The 15,876-nt window shown below is 39.2% G+C and overlaps 1 protein-coding gene across 4 annotated transcripts in view; it reads left to right on the top strand.

Moving 5' to 3' along the window:
- The window catches only part of QRICH1 (glutamine rich 1), a 55,623-nt gene that overhangs the window by 12,284 nt on the left and 27,463 nt on the right, over nt 1-15,876 (top strand). The window lies entirely within an intron of this gene.

Genomic DNA, 15,876 nt, shown 5'->3' with positions numbered 1-15,876 from the left:
AGACTTTATTTGCCATCAGGGTTTTGGTTAGTAGAGCATCACGTCTATATACAGATGTCAGAGATTATTTTCACCAAGGGGAATATTCTGGGTTTTTTAAAACATTTTATCTTACACAAGGGCTTTCATAGTTAACATAGACTAAAAATATTTGCAACTACTGTAAACTTAAGAGGCTACAGATACTTGCCATTTGCTTTGGAGAACTGAACAGTATAGAAATTAAGAGGTCTTTTGGAACTGGATTTGGATGTGTCACACTGTGTGTGACTGAAGCTCCCCTTCTGTCTGTGTCACCCTGAGCAGATCAAGAACATAGGAGGGCTAGTCTTAGCTCATTACTAAAAGCATGATATTTGGAACTTTTTTTTTAAATGGAAAGGCCCTTATTCATGTAGTTGTATGGTTCCATGACTCAACGTCACCTGTAAATTTCTAAGCCTGCATTTGATATTTATAAACCTCAAGAAATAATGCTAATTGATAATATGCTTACTGAAAGATGAGAAACTTAATACATTTGCCGAGAAGGTAAGTTTTCCTCTTTAGGGGTCCTTATGTGAAACTAAAACTCTCCTACAGTTACAAATGCTGCTTTCTTGCTATTGTCTATTGTGGTTGCATTTCACTTTGCCCTCCATGACTTCCACCAAGAGAATAGGAAAGGGAGTAGAACATGATGGAGAGGCAAGAGTGTGAAGAGGTGTGTTTGGTGAGATAGAAGGTTTTGCCCCTTAGCAATGTAGGTGAGTATATTGGAAGGACCTGGGCTTTGGAGTTGCATTCCTGGGTTTAAATTTGACCTGACTTCTTATTTGTTGATATTTTCTTAATCTTTTTAGTGCTAGTTTTTTCATCTGTCAGTAGGGATAATACTATTTAGTGAGACTGAATGAGATAACAAGAAAGCATCTGGCACATGGAGGGATGCAGTTGTTTATTCCAGTCTCTATAAGGAAGGAAGGGTACAGGAAAGGTAAAAAGGGAAGGCCTGGCTTTTCGGTTGAAGAAATTATTCTGTTTTTTACTGCTTGGATCTTCTTTTTCGTAAGATTAAAATAGTTTGGGATTTGAGTTTAAAGTGTTTTTTGAGACTTTACGTTCAAGATAGCTAATTGAGATCACCTATTAGTATCATCAGTTTTCCCAAACCCCTTGTAAATGGAAGAAGAAATAAAATAATAAATCCATGAGATAGGTTCAATATGGTGGACTCATAAGAACACATATTTTCCCATCCTCAGTGACTGAAAAGATACTTAAAAATTATTTTTTCTAGCAGTGCTGGGGGAAAAAAAGTGCCATCAAAAAACCCACTAAATCTTAACCTTTAAAAATTGTGAATCACTATATTGTACACCTGTAACTTATAAAATTGTACAGCAACTAAACTTCACTAAAAATAATAAATAGGGAATGTTTTTTTTTTTTTTAAACCCACTAAATCTGAGGAATTGCTGCAAGAGAGGAAACAAACAGAATCAGGTGATAGAGGAATTCATCTAAGAGAGAAACTTTTAGGAAAGGTGGAGCAGTTCTCAGGGTCCCCTAATCCAAGAAGTAAAGAATACAAAGAGTAGAAGGCTCCTTTGGGGACCCATGTGTCGGGAGTTGACCAAGGACTTTAAAACAAATACGCACTCGTGTCTGCATACATTATGAGTAGATACCAGGTATAGGATGAAAGTGGCTCTGCTGATCAGTGAGGAAAGGATATATTCCATTAGTGGATTAAGGCAGTCTACTCCTCTTTTGGAAATAGTCAGATACCTCTCATAATTAAAATAAGGTCCAGATGGGTTGAAGAGTCAGATAACAAGAAAACAATGAACTATGAAAAGGCAGTATAGAAAGTTTCTGTAATTTTAGGTTGTGGAAAGCCTTCCTAAGGAAAGAAGTAAACTCTGAGATAGCTTTTCCCAATCTTTTTTTACCCTGAAAGAATCTTTGAACTAATTTTCAGGCCTCAGGGGACCCCTGCATAAAAATTACTATATTTACAGCCCATGGAATGTTAGCTTGATCAGCAAGTGATATAATAATTCAATAATAATTATCAGTGCTCTTTTGGTAAGAATCATATTTTTTTTCTACGGGTCACATTTTAGCCAGCCTGTTAGGCGGCTATTTATGTGTGGTTCCCTTTCCCACACAGGTTATCAATTTTAATTTAAGTTACTTGTATAGGTAGAGGAAACCTCATTTTTTCCTTTAAAAAAAAATTTCCTAGGTGAGGGTGTTTTTTTTGCTTTATTCAAGTAGTTCTAAAAAATCTTACCACAAATTTCTACCGTACAAGTTGCCAAGATATGGTTTGTGGTATATGATATGTGCAAAAGTAGTTTTTATCCCCTTTATTTAAAATTAAAAATGACCTTTTAGGGAATTCCCTGGCGGTCCAGTGGTTAGGACTCCACACTTTCACTGCCAAGGGCCCAGGTTTGATCCCTGGTTAGGGAACTAAGCTCCCACAAGCCGCATAGCATGGCTGGAAAAAAAAAAAAAGACCTTTTAGCCAAGCATTCTTGGACCAAAGTTTAGTTAAGCCTAGTTTACCTTTCTTGAGACTAATCTTTCTTTCCTTTTCATAAATTAAAAAAATTTTTAAGACAAATATATTTTCATTAATAACTGTCTTAAGCCAAATGGAATTTAATTTTTCTAAAAGTTGGCTTTGTAGATTTAATTTAAATAAAGATTGTAAGTTGTTATTAATGTTATATGAAAGTTGACAATGTTAATAAATCTAAAGCTATCAAAATCATAAGCCAGGAAATTCCCTGGCAGTCCAGTGGTTCGGACTCGGCGCTTCCAGTGCAGGGGACCCAGGTTCAGTCCCTGGTGGGGATCCTGCAAGTTGCGCAGCGTGGCCAAAAAAAACCTAAGTGTCTTAAATACAATAAAAACTTGTTTTAAAAAAAATCATAAGCCAGACAATATCAATAAATATATGGTTAAAGATACAACTTTATATAAGACTTCAGAAAAACATTTTCTGAGTGACAGAAAATATGGGCCTAGCAGTTACAAAATTATTTTATACACATGTTGTTTCTTGATCTGTTTTATAGGTCTGTATATTCTTTCTTTAAAGGTATAATTTTAAAAAAATTTTTATTTAATTAATTTATTTTTGGCTGCATTGGGTCTTCGTTGCTGTGCGCAGGCTTTCTCTAGTTGCAGTGAGTGGGGGCTACTCTTCGTTGCGGTGCGCGGGCTTCTCATTGCGGTGGCTTGTCTTGTGGAGCACGGGCTCTAGGGCATGCAGGCTTCAGTAGTTATGGTGCGCGGGCTCTAGAGCGCAGGCTCAGTAGTTGTGGCGCACGGGCTTAGTTGCTCCGTGGCATGTGGGATCTTCCTGGACCAGGGCTCGAACCTGTGTCCCCTGCATTGGCAGACGGATTCTTAACCACTGCGCCACCAGGGAAGCCCTAAAAGTATAATTTTTGAAACTAAAAATAGCACATGAGGTATAGGGAGGTTAACTCATCTTCTGATAGCTAGCGTTTGCACCCAGGCTGTTTTAACTCGAGCCTGTGCTCCTAACTAGTATTTCTAATAAAACAAGAAACTTACAAAATAGGAAAGAAAAATGATCTAGTGGAAAAATGAACAAAGGATATAAATAGATAGTTCATGGGGGAGGAAATACAGATTGTGCTAGTAAGTATGTCAAAAGATGCTTCATGCTTCTGGTGATTATGGAAGTGTAAGTTTTTAAAATGAAATATGTTTTATTTATTAGATAGGAAAACAGTTATAAAGATTTCACCCAGGGTAGCAAGTGTATAAGAGGATAAATTAGTGTGATTTTCTTGAGAGTGAATTTGGCAATACTTGTCAAATGTCTAAATACGCGTACCTTTGGCCTTGCATTTGTGTTCACAGATAAATGTGTATATAAGGATATTCACTGCCGCATTGCTTATAGTAGTAACACTGGAAACAAGTCACTCTTTCAGTAAGGGAAATGGCAAATAATGATACAACTGTACTATATTGTCCTGTGCAGCCAGAAGACTGAGATAGATCTACGTATATTGACAGAGCAGGATGTTTAACAGATTATAGAGTGTCAGAACCAGTTTAGTATCACTGGCTTTTAGCATATGTAGAATGTAGTGGTCCTTAAATAGTAGTAATAAAGCCCAAAACAGTAATTGGGCGGGGTAGTGGGGTACTAAGGAGGAGTGCTTGAATTTTTTTTTTTTTAAACATGAACTACTTTTGTAATAAAAAAAAAAAAAAGTGTTGCTTGCGAATATTTTGCTTTGAACTTGTATAGGACAATGATTCTTAACCTTTTTTCCCCTATCCCAGACATCTCCATATGTTTGTGTTTATGTATGAAACCCTTTGCTAGATGTTTAGGTACAGCACTGAACAAGACAGAAAGCTTCCTGACCTTGTGGAACATACATTATAGCTGGGAGGGGTTAGATGATAAGTAAGATTTTTTAAAATCTTGTTATATAGTGATAAATGCAGAGGAGAAAAACAAAGCAGATGGGGGTGGCCAGGGTAAGCCTTAATATCCTGGTGACTTTTGAGTTAAGACCAAAGAGAGCTGGTGAGTGAGCCATATGGTTATCTGAGGAAAGAGCATTCCAAATCAGAAAGCCCTAAGGTGGGAGCCTGCTTATTTGAAAAATGGCAGAATGGCTGTGTAACTGGAGTGCACTGAGTGAAAGGATGAGACTAGAGAGGTGACGTGTACACTGAAATATGGAGCTGAACAGACCTGCCTTCTCAGTTCAAATGTTAAAAGGCTCTTTGGCCCATAGTATTGTGTCTCAACCTAACCCTTTTGATAAGAATGTAAAATTATGCCTATATTAATGTTATTTGAAATTTCAAAACAATTCATTACCTTGAGGGCAGAGAGTTTTCTAAGTTGCTTTTTTAAAAAATTGCGGTAAAATTAGATTGCTTTTTTAAAACCATCTGTCGCCATCCCAGAGAGTTTGTTCTGTCCCCAAGAATTTCTCATCTTTCCAGCCTAGAAGTGGCCACATAGCTTGTTAGATTTGACAAAGTAATCATATCCTTAGAACAGTGTTAGTGAATTGATGGGAGACAAAGATGTGTGTCAAAAGTTAATTAGAGTAGCTGTCTGAATAAAACTCACTGTGTCCGTTTACTCTCTGCTACTACCACGCTCACACTTTTGGCCCCGAAATGTGTGTTTTTTCCCCCACAATGACCAATTCTTCACACCAGCTGGCTGGCCTATAATTCAATTCAGTTCTGACACTATCTGCTTGGAGTTAGCGTCAGATCCCCGCAAGTTAAGGGATCAGTTTCACAAGACTGCCCCCCACTTCCGACACTAGTTGCAAGTCCCAGGTTATCTCACCTGTACTTTTGACTAACTGGCTATAAATTGCGATTCTCACTACCCCTCCTTGGGTATGATGATTTGCCAGAACAGCTGACAGAACTCAGGGAAACACATTTACCAGTTTATTATATAATTAAGGAAATGATAAAGGATACGGTTGAACAACCAAATAAAGAGATACATGGGGCGAGGTTCTGAAGGGTCGTGAACACAGGAGCCTCTGTCCTCATGGAGTTGGGGTGTACCACCCTTCCAGCACGTGAATGTATTCACCAACCCAGGAACTCTCTAAACCCCAAACTTTCGGGATTTTTGTGGAGGCTACATCATATAGGTATGATCGATTAGTAACTCAATTTCTAGCCCCTCTTCCCTCTCCAGAGAATGGAGGGTGGGGCTGAAAGTACCAAGTTTCTAATTATGGCTTGGCCTTTGAGGTGACCAGCCCTCATCCAGGAGCCCACCAAAGTTGCCTCATTAGAAAATAATATGATCCTAGCATTTATATTATCACTTAGGAAATTACCAAGGTCTTAAGAGCTCAGATCAAGAATCAGAGAAAAGACCAAAAATTATATTACAATATCACAGTAGCATATGTTTATTTAAGATAGGGAAGCACTTTCTTGAGGCAAAAGGAAGAGCTGTCATGTAAATACCTTCACAGTTTGTACAATACCAGGAAGGCCTAAGTTTCCTGTTGTTGATAGGTCTGCCTGAGCTAGGTGAAGGTGGTTCATTTGGAACTTCACTTTCAAGAGCCCTCTTGAGTTGGGTACTTCCTAAAGTATCCACATGGAGTTAAATGTGTATGCCAGAGAGAAGACCCTCTGATGGTGAATTCTAGGAGTCCGGTTTCACTTAGCACCCATAGAATTTCTTGTTTCTTCTCTGTACTTCTATAGGGCAGGAACTGAGGCTTCATACAAGGCTGGTTGGTCAGTCTGGTTCTGCTAAGTGAAGGATGCTTTGGGGAAGGAGATTTCTCAGCACTTGATTCTTTTGTTGCTAGAAGTAAAGATCTCAAGCCTTCAGTGGATCAAAGTACAATTCTTCCTCATTTGTCATCCCAACTTCTGTCCCTCTTCCTCTTTTTGCTGTCGCACATTCCCTCTGTGCTGGGGCAGTCAGTCCCTAACCCCTCACTTCAGTGTAGAATTGCTGAGAGTGAGGAAGGAGGTAATCAAGAGCCAGACTGCCCTTAAACAAACATGAGTTCAATCTGCCTCTGATTCTTTAGATATATGGTTATAGACAAGTGACTTAACCACTTTGAGTCCGTTTCCTTAGCTACATCATGGAAATAAAAGAATTTATGTTGTAGTTACTTTGAGGATTCCATAAAATGCTAAGTCCTAAGTACACTGCCTGGAACGTAGTAAGCCCTCAAATAAATAATAGCCACTGTTGTTTTCTTCTTCCTCTCCTTCTCCTCATTAGTGCCATTCCTACCTAGGGCCCCAGTTGCTTTTCAAACATTTGAAAAGTAAGTATCTAGACAAATATTTAGAACAAGTATTCCTACTGTGTTGGCAGTTTGCCATTTTTGCTTTTTTTTGTTTTTTTTTTTTAAAACCTAATGTTACAGATGCAGTTCAGATCTCTAATACCCCTCTGTACATCTTTCTCTCCCAAGGTAAATACTATTTTAAAGTTCTCAACTTGTTTTGATATCTTTTGTATCTATCTGAGTTTTGGTTTTTAGAGAATGTGTCTTGGAGGCTGCACAGCCAGGAACAGGACTCAGGTCACATTGCTAGCCTGCCTTGGCAAAGACCTTCAGCCACACCCCTGGGCACAGGTTCTTGTCCTACCATAGTCTCTCATTGGGATTTATGCCATCCTGTTCCATTTCTGCCACAATCTTCCACTCTCACCAGAAAATGGAGGTTGTGGTTCCTCCTGCCTCATGTTGCTCTGTTTTGAGTCCAGATTTCATGCAGTGTGTCTAATTTGGGAAGCCTTGGTCACACGCCTGCACTCTAGCTGCAGGAGAGGTTGGGACAGTGATTCCAGCTTCTGCCTTGGGGAGGCAGAAGTCATAATGTGGTGTATTCTGCAAACAAGGGTTTGCAGCCAAAAACAGGACTGAAATCAGCTATTCTCTCACTGGCACTTTGTGGGCTGATTGGGGTCCTGATCATCACTTCAGATTGGTAGGCTGTTTATTGCTGCCTTTTCTGGCCCTTCATGTCCAGTCTTTTTTTTTTTTTTTTTAATTTTATTGAAGTATAGTTAATTTACAATGTGTTAATTTCTGCTATACAGCAGAGTGACTCAGTTATACATATATATATTCTTTTTCATATTCTTTTTTTGTGGCTGCATTGGGTCTTTGTTGCCATGTGCTGGCTTTCTCTAGTTACAGTGAGCGGGGGCTACTCTTCATTGCAGTGCACAGGCTTCTCATTCTGGTGGCTTCTCTTGTTGCGGAGCATGGGCTCTAGACGCGTGTGCTCAGTAGTTGTGGCTTGCGGGCTCTAGAATGCAGGCTCAGTAGTTGTGGCGCACAGGCTTAGTTGCTCCGCAGCATGTGGGATCTTCCCGGACCAGGGATCGAACCCGTGTCCCCTGCATTGGCAGGCGGATTCTTAACCACTGCGCCACCAGGGAAGTTCCCATATTTTTTTCCATTATGGTTTGTCACAGAATATTGAATATAGTTCCCTGTGCTGTACAGTAGGACCTTGTTGTTTACCCGTCCTATATATAATAGTTTATATCTGCTAATCCCAAACTCCCAATACTTCCCTCTCCCACCCCTCCTCCCCCTTGGCAACCACAGTCTGTTCTCTATGTCTGTGAGTCTGTTTCTGTTTCGTAGATAGGTTCATTTGTGTCATACTTAAGATTCCACATATGAGTGCTATATGTTGTATTTGTCTTCCTCTTTCTTGATTTATTTCCCTTGGTATGATAATCTCTGGGTCCATCCATGTTGCTGCAAATGGCATTATTTCATTCTTTTTTTTTTTTTTTAATTTTTAAAATAAATTTATTTATTTATTTTTGGCTGTGTTGGGTCTTCGTTTCTGTGCGAGGGCTTTCTCTAGTTGCGGTGAGCGGGGGCCACTCTTCATCGCCGTGCGCGGGCCTCTCACTATTGCGGCCTCTCTTGTTGCGGAGCACAGGCTCCAGACGCACAGGCTCAGTAGTTGTGGCTCACGGGCCCAGCTGCTCCGCGGCATGTGAGATCTTCCCAGACCAGGGCTCGAACCCATGTCCCCTGCATTGGCAGGCAGATTCTCAACCACTGCGCCACCAGGGAAGCCCCTCATTCTTTTTAATGGCTGAGTAGTACTCCATTTTGTGTGTGTGTGTGTGTGTGTGTGTGTGTGTGTGTGTGTGTGTGTATACACCACATCTTTTTTATCCATTTATCTGTCAGTAGACACGTCCAGTCTTCTACCCATGTTTAAATCTCTTCCCTCACCATATCTACATTCATTTGTATAGTAAGAGTGGTAAATGTATGATAGTTGGATAAAGATTTTACCACTTTCAGAAGAGCATTTTTTGAACAGTGAAATTCTACCAGGGTTTTGCTGACTAGTTGTTAAAAGGCACAGATATGTTTGGATCCCAAGTGCTGTGATTCCTCACTTAGTGGGGTCTTCTGGCACATTGAGCACTGTTCTCAGTAGTCCCTCCTCATGAGACTCAGAATATGAAATAGAATGTAAGCTACGTATGTTATTCTAAATTTTCTAGTAGCCTCTTTTATAAAAGGGGGAAAAGAATGAGGTGAAACTGACTTTTTAAGATCACATTTTATTTAAAGTAACATATTATTTCAACATGTACTCAGTCTTATATTATTGATGAACTATTTTACCATTTTTTTTGGCACAGATCTTTGATATCTGATTGTGCTTTGAACTTGTAAGCACATTGTAATTTGGACTAACCACATTTTAAGTGATTGCTAAGTACATGTAACTAATGGATATTGGACCAAAATTGTTTATGAGGTGGAATTCAGAAGTTGACCCAACATACTCACCCAGTTTATTCTTGTTTAAATAAAATACTGGTTTTATACTCAAAGTAGCCAAAAACAAAATAAAACAACAAAAAAATCCAAAAATGGTATTAGATATGTATTTTTTTTAGTGTCAGTGATTGTTTGGAAGAAAAGATTCCTAAGAGGGGTAATATATATATTACTTCATGGTTTCTCATTGTTCCTTAGTTGGAGTACTTAGTCCTTCTGTTGTGTTGAGCTCTGTATTGCTTAGGTTCTGAATGACAGAGGAAAAGGAAATAGATTATTTATCTGCAAACAGGTTAAGAACCTAGACAAGTGAGATCCAATAAAACTTATACACTAATGGTTATCAAACTTTAGGGTACATTAGAATCACCTTGAAGGTTTCTTAAAACAAAAATGGCTACCCCCCCTCCCAATTCTAATTCAGTAGGTCTGGGGTCACTCCTGAGAATTTGCATCCCCCCTGCCCCCCCAGTTTTATTGAGATATAATTGACGTGCAGCACTGTGTAAGTTTAAGGTGTAGAGCTCAATGATTTGATTTATATATATTGTGAAATGGTAACCACAGCAAGTTTAGTTAATATCTGTCATCTCATATACAGAAAAAGAAAAGAATATTTTTTCCTTTGTGATGAGAACTCACGGATTTACTCTCTTAACTTTCATGTTCACCGTATAGCAATCTTAACTATAGTTATCATGTTGTGCTTTATATCCCTAGTACTTAGTTATCTTATGACTGGAAGTTTGTACCTTTTGACCACCTTCATCCAGTTCCTCCTCCCTCTGCCCCCTGCCTCTTGTAGCCACAAATCTGATCTCTTTTTCTGAGTTTGGTTGGGGTTTTGTTTGTTTTTTAGATTTTACATATATTGTAAACGAGATCATGTGGTACTTGTCTTTCTCTGTCTGATTTATTTCACTTAACATAATGCCCTCAGCATCCATCCACGTTGTCACAAATGGCAGAATTTCCTCCCTTCTTATGGCTGAAAAATATCCATGGTATATATATATTCCAGAACTTTTTTATCCATTCATCCATTGATGGACGCTTAGATTGTTCCCATGTCTTGGCCATTGTAAATAATGCTGCTGTGAATATGGGGATGCAGATATCTCTTCAACAGTCTTTTCGTTTCCAGAGAATGTGCATTTTTAACAAATTCCAGGTTGATGCTGACGCTGCTGAGCTGTGGACCACGTTCAGACATACTTTCTGAAAAACTTATGTACTCAGTCAAATAAAGAATCTAGGAAAGAAGTCATGAGAACAAAAGAAACAGAACCAGCTCAGAGTTGAGATCTAAATCCCAGTCTGTACAGAAGACCCAGAATGCAGTCTGTCCAGGTTGAAATAGAAAGTTAGAATGCTCAAGAAGAAAGTAATTAGCACTGTACGTACTGTGTGATCAAGAACGCAGAAGTATAGTTATTTAAAGTATATCTCTTCTGATCAACAGGGGGGAAAAAAAGCAATTAAAAACTCTGGAAAAGGTGGTGGGGAGAGCTGAATGAGAAGTAACGATTCAAATGTGAAGGGAACTTGAAATATAATGTGATTTATGAGGGATTGATAGAAGGTAAGAAACAGTGATTTTGGAAACAGTGAAACCAAATTCATTTCCCCCAGAAATGTCCCCCTCCTTCATTGTTGTATCACTTTTCTAGCACATACGTGTCTTTGGGATGATCTTTTTCCTTTTTGTATTTCTTTAGAATCCTTTTAAATCTAGGCTTAAGTTTCAAACTGCCTTTTTTTCTTTAATTTTTTGTTTAGTTATCAGTTTGTTTTCTGTGACAATTTACCTAGGTATTTTAACCTTGAAAATTAAAGTTAATAAAGCACAATACCAACCTCTGAATACCTTCCTTAGATTTTTGTCTTTTCTTTTTTTTTTTTAAAGAGGAATCTTGTAGTAGCTTTTTTTTTTTTTTAAATAAATTTATTTATTTATTTATTTATGGCTGCATTGGGTTTTCATTGCTGTGAGCAGGCTTTCTCTAGTTGTGGTGAGCAGGGGGCTGCTCTTCGTTGCAGTGTGCAGGCTTCTCTTGTTGTGGAGCACGGGCTGTAGGCGCACGAGCTTCTGTAGTTTTGGCACACAGGCTTCAGTAGTTGTGGCTTGCGGGCTCTACAGCGCAGGCTCAGTAGTTGTGGTGCAGGGGCTTAGTTGCTCCGCAGCACGTGGGATCTTCCCAGACCAGGGCTGGAACCCGTGTCCCCTGCATTGGCAGGTGGATTATTAACCACTGAGCCACCAGGGAAGTCCCTAGGAGCTTTCTTAGTGTGAAGAAATACTCAAAGTTCAGCTATTCTTTCAATTCACTTTTTTAAAACATTTTATTTATTTTTGGCTGTGTTGGGTCTTCGTTGCTGCATGCGGGCTTTCTGTAGGTGCGGTGAGCGGGGGCAACTCTTTGTTGCAGTGTGTGGGCTTCTCATTGCGGTGGCTTCTCTTGTTGCCAAGCACGGGCTCTTGGCACGTGGGCTCTAGAGCACAGGCTTGGTAGTTGTGGCGCACAGGCTTCGTTGCTCTGTGACACGTGGGATCTTCCTGGACCAGGGCTCGAACCCGTGTCCCCTGCGTTGTCAGGCGGATTCTTAATCACTGCGCCACCAGGGAAGCCCCCTTCAATTCACTTTTAATTTTCTTTCCTCCTAAGTTCAAGTAAAATTTTTTTTAAAAAAATTTTTTTTCTTTTTACTCCACTGAGGTTACAGATTTTCACTATGACTATGCAGTAATTATCTAACCAGATAAAAAGTTATGTTTTTATATAAATAAAAAATATGAAAGAAGTTAATACAAATAACGTCTAATTTCTTACTGACTTATCCTTATGGGTAAAGGTTATAAACACATAATTGATACCTTATCCAATATCTTGACATTGGTAAGGAAATGTCAGAAAGTGCTTTAACTTAACTCCTCTAATTTTAACTTCTAACTACTTTGGATATAAAGTGGCATCAGATTTTTTGTACCTGTTTGTTCTGTAGTGAGGGGTAAATGCCTTCAGTTCTGATTCCTTAGTATTTTTGCTAACTTGTTTCTTTTGGAAGATTGAATATTGATAAATTGTTTCTAAGAAAAGTCAATTTAAAGAGATACAGTAAATGAATGAACTGCAATAACCAGATTTTTGACATCTTGTTTTTAAGCAAGTAATAATATAGTTTAAAAACATACTGTGTTGGGACTTCCCTGGTGGCGCAGTGGTTAAGAATCTGCCTGCCAGTGCAGGGGACACGGGTTCGAGCCCTGGTCTGGGAAGATCCCACATGCTGTGGAGCTACTAAGCCCGTGTGCCATAACTACTGAGCCTGCACTCTAGAGTCCACAAGCCACAACTACTGACCCCGTGTGCCACAATGAATGAAGCCCGCGCGCCTAGAGCCTGTGCTCTGCAACAAGAGAAGCCACCGCAATGAGAAGCCCGCGCACCGCAACAAACTGTAGCCCCCGCTCTCCGCAACTAGAGAAAAGCCCGCGCACAATGACGAAGACCCAACGCAGTCCAAAAAAACAAACAAACAAACAAAAAACATACTGTGTATTTAACTCTACAACAGTGGTTCTTAAAGAGTAGTTCAGGGACTGGTAGTCTCCAACACCCTTTCAGGGTTCCTCAGAGTTAAGGCTGGTTTTTTTTTTTTAATTAATTGATTGATTGATTGGCTGCATTGGGTCTTTGTTGCTGTGCGGGCTTTCTCTAGTTGCGGCGAGCAGGGGCTACTCTTTGTTGCGGTGCGTGGGCTTCTCATTGCAGTGGCTTCTCTTTGTTGCGGAGCACAGGCTCTAAGGCACTCGGGCTCAGTAGTTGTGGCTCACGGACTCTAGAGCGCAGGCTCAGTAGTTGTGGTGCACGGACTTAGTTGCTCCACAGCATGTGGGATCTTCCCAGACTAGGGCTCGAACTCGTGTCCCTTCTGTTGGCAGGCGGATTCTTAACCACTGCGCCACCAGGGAAGTCCAAGGCTGTTTTTTTAATAATATGAAGATGTTTATTTGCCTTTTTCACTCTCATTCTCTCATAAGTGTACACTGGAGTTTTGCAGAGGCCATGTATGATGTGTCACAACAGATTGAATGCAGAAGCAAGTATGAGAATACAGTTGTCTTCAGTTAAGTCAGCCACTAAAGAGATTTGCAAAGATGTAAAATAATGCAGCTCTTATTATAAATTTTTTGTTCTGGCAAATTTATTTTTCATAAGAATATGTTATTTATGTTGACGTTTATATTGGTTTATGTGGTGATTTTTTTTGGAATTTTTGAATTTTATTTTTTTATACAGCAGGCTCTTATCAGTTATCCATTTTATACATATTACTGTATTTATGTCAATCCGAATCTCCCAATTCATCACACCACCACCCCCACACCCCACACACCCCACACACCCCACACCACTTTCCCCCCTTGGTGTCTATACGTTTGTTCTCTACATCTGTGTCTCTATTTCTGCCCTGCAAACTGGTTCATCTGTACCATTTTTCTAGGTTCCACATACATGCGTTAATATACTGTATTTGTTTTTCTCTTTCTGACTTCATTCTGTATGACAGTCTCTAGATCCATCCACATCTCTACAAATGACCCAATTTCATTCCTTTTTATGGCTGAGTAATATTCCATTGTATATATATACCACATCTTCTTTATCCATTAGTCTGTCGACGGGCATTTAGGTTGCTTCTCTGTCCTGGCTATTGTAAATAGTGCTGCAATGAACATTGGGTGCATGTGTCTTTTTGAATTATGGTTTTCTCTGGGTAGATGCCCAGTAGTGAAATTGCTGGTTCATGCGGTAATTCTATTTTTAGTTTTTTAAGGAACCTCCATACTGTTCTCCATGGTGGCTGTATCAATTTACATTCCCACCAACAGTGCAAGAGGGTTCCCTTTTCTCCACACCCTCTCCAGCATTTGTTGTTTGTAGATTTTCTGATGATGCCCATTCTAACTGGTGTGAGGTGATACATCATTGTAGTTTTGATTTGCATTTCTCTAATAATTAGTCATGTTGAGCAGCTTTTCATGTGCTTCTTGGCCATCTGTATGTCTTCTTTGGAGAAATGTCTATTTAGGTCTTCTGCCCATTTTTTTGACTGGGTTGTTTGTTTTTTTTATTATTGAGCTGCATGAGCTGTTTATATATTTTGGAGATTAATCCTTTGTCCGTTGATTCGTTTGCAAATATTTTCTCCCATTCTGAGGGTTGTCTTTTCGTCTTGTTTGTAGTTTCCTTTGCTTTGCAAAAGCTTTGAAGTTTCATTAGTCCCATTTGTTTATTTTTGTTTGTATTTCCATTACTCTAGGAGGTGGATGAAGAAAGATCTTGCTGTGATTTATGTCAGAGAGTGTTCTTCCTATGTTTTCCTCTAAGAGTTTTATAGTGTCCAGTCTTATATTTAGGTCTCTAATCCATTTTGAGTTTATTTTTGTGTATGGTGTTAGGGAGTGTTCTAATTTCATTCTTTTACATGTAGCTGTCCGGTTTTCCCAGCACCACTTATTGAAGAGACTGTCTTTTCTCCATTGTATATCCTTGCCTCCTTTGTCATAGATTAGTTGACCATAGGTGCATGGGTTTATATCTGGGCTTTCTATCTTGTTCCATTGATCTATATTTCTGTTTTTGTGCCAGTACCATATTGTCTTGATTACTGTAGCTTTGTAGTGTAGTCTGAAGTCAGGGAGTCTGATTCCTCCAGCTCCGTTTTTTCCCCTCAGGACTGCTTTGGCTATTTGGGGTCTTTTGTGTCTCATACAAATTTTAAGATTTTTTTGTTCTAGTTCTGTAAAAAATGCCACTGGTAATTTGATAGGGATTGCATTGACTCTGTAGATTGCTTTGGGTAGTATAGTCATTTTCACAATATTGATTCTTCCAATCCAAGAACATGGTATATTTCCCCATCTGTTTGTGTCATCTTTGATTTCTTTCATCAGTGTCTTACAGTTTTCTGAGTACAGGTTTTTACCTCCTTAGGTAGGTTTATTCCTAGGTATTTTATTCTTTTTGTTGCAATGGTGAATGGGATTGTTTCCTTAATTGCTCTTTCTGATCTTTCATTGTTAGTGTATAGGAATGCAAGAGATTTCTGTGCATTAATTTTGTATCCTGCAACTTTACCAAATTCATTGATCGGCTCTAGTAGTTTTCTGGTGGCATCTTGAGGATTCTCTATGTATAGTGTCATGTCATCTGCAAACGGTGACAGTTTTACTTCTTTTCCAATTTGTATTCCTTTTATTTCTTTTTCTTCTCTGATTGCCGTGGCTAGGACTTCCAAAACTATGTTGAATAATAGTGGCGAGAGTGGACATCCTTGTCTTGTTCCTGATCTTAGAGGAAATGCTTTCAGTTTTTCACCATTGAGAATGATGTTTGCTGTGGGTCTGTCATATATGACCTTTATTATGTTGAGGTAGGTTCCCTCTGTGCCCACTTTCTGGAGAGTTTTTATCATAAATGGGTGTTGAATTTTGTCAAAAGCTTTTTCTGCATCTATTGAGATGATCATATGGTTT

This window comes from Balaenoptera physalus, assembly GCF_965194825.1.
Source record: "Balaenoptera physalus genome assembly, chromosome: 11".
Lineage (NCBI taxonomy): Eukaryota > Metazoa > Chordata > Mammalia > Artiodactyla > Balaenopteridae > Balaenoptera > Balaenoptera physalus.
The sequence above is the reverse complement of the archived record's forward strand: the minus strand, read 5'-3'. Positions and strand labels throughout refer to the sequence as shown.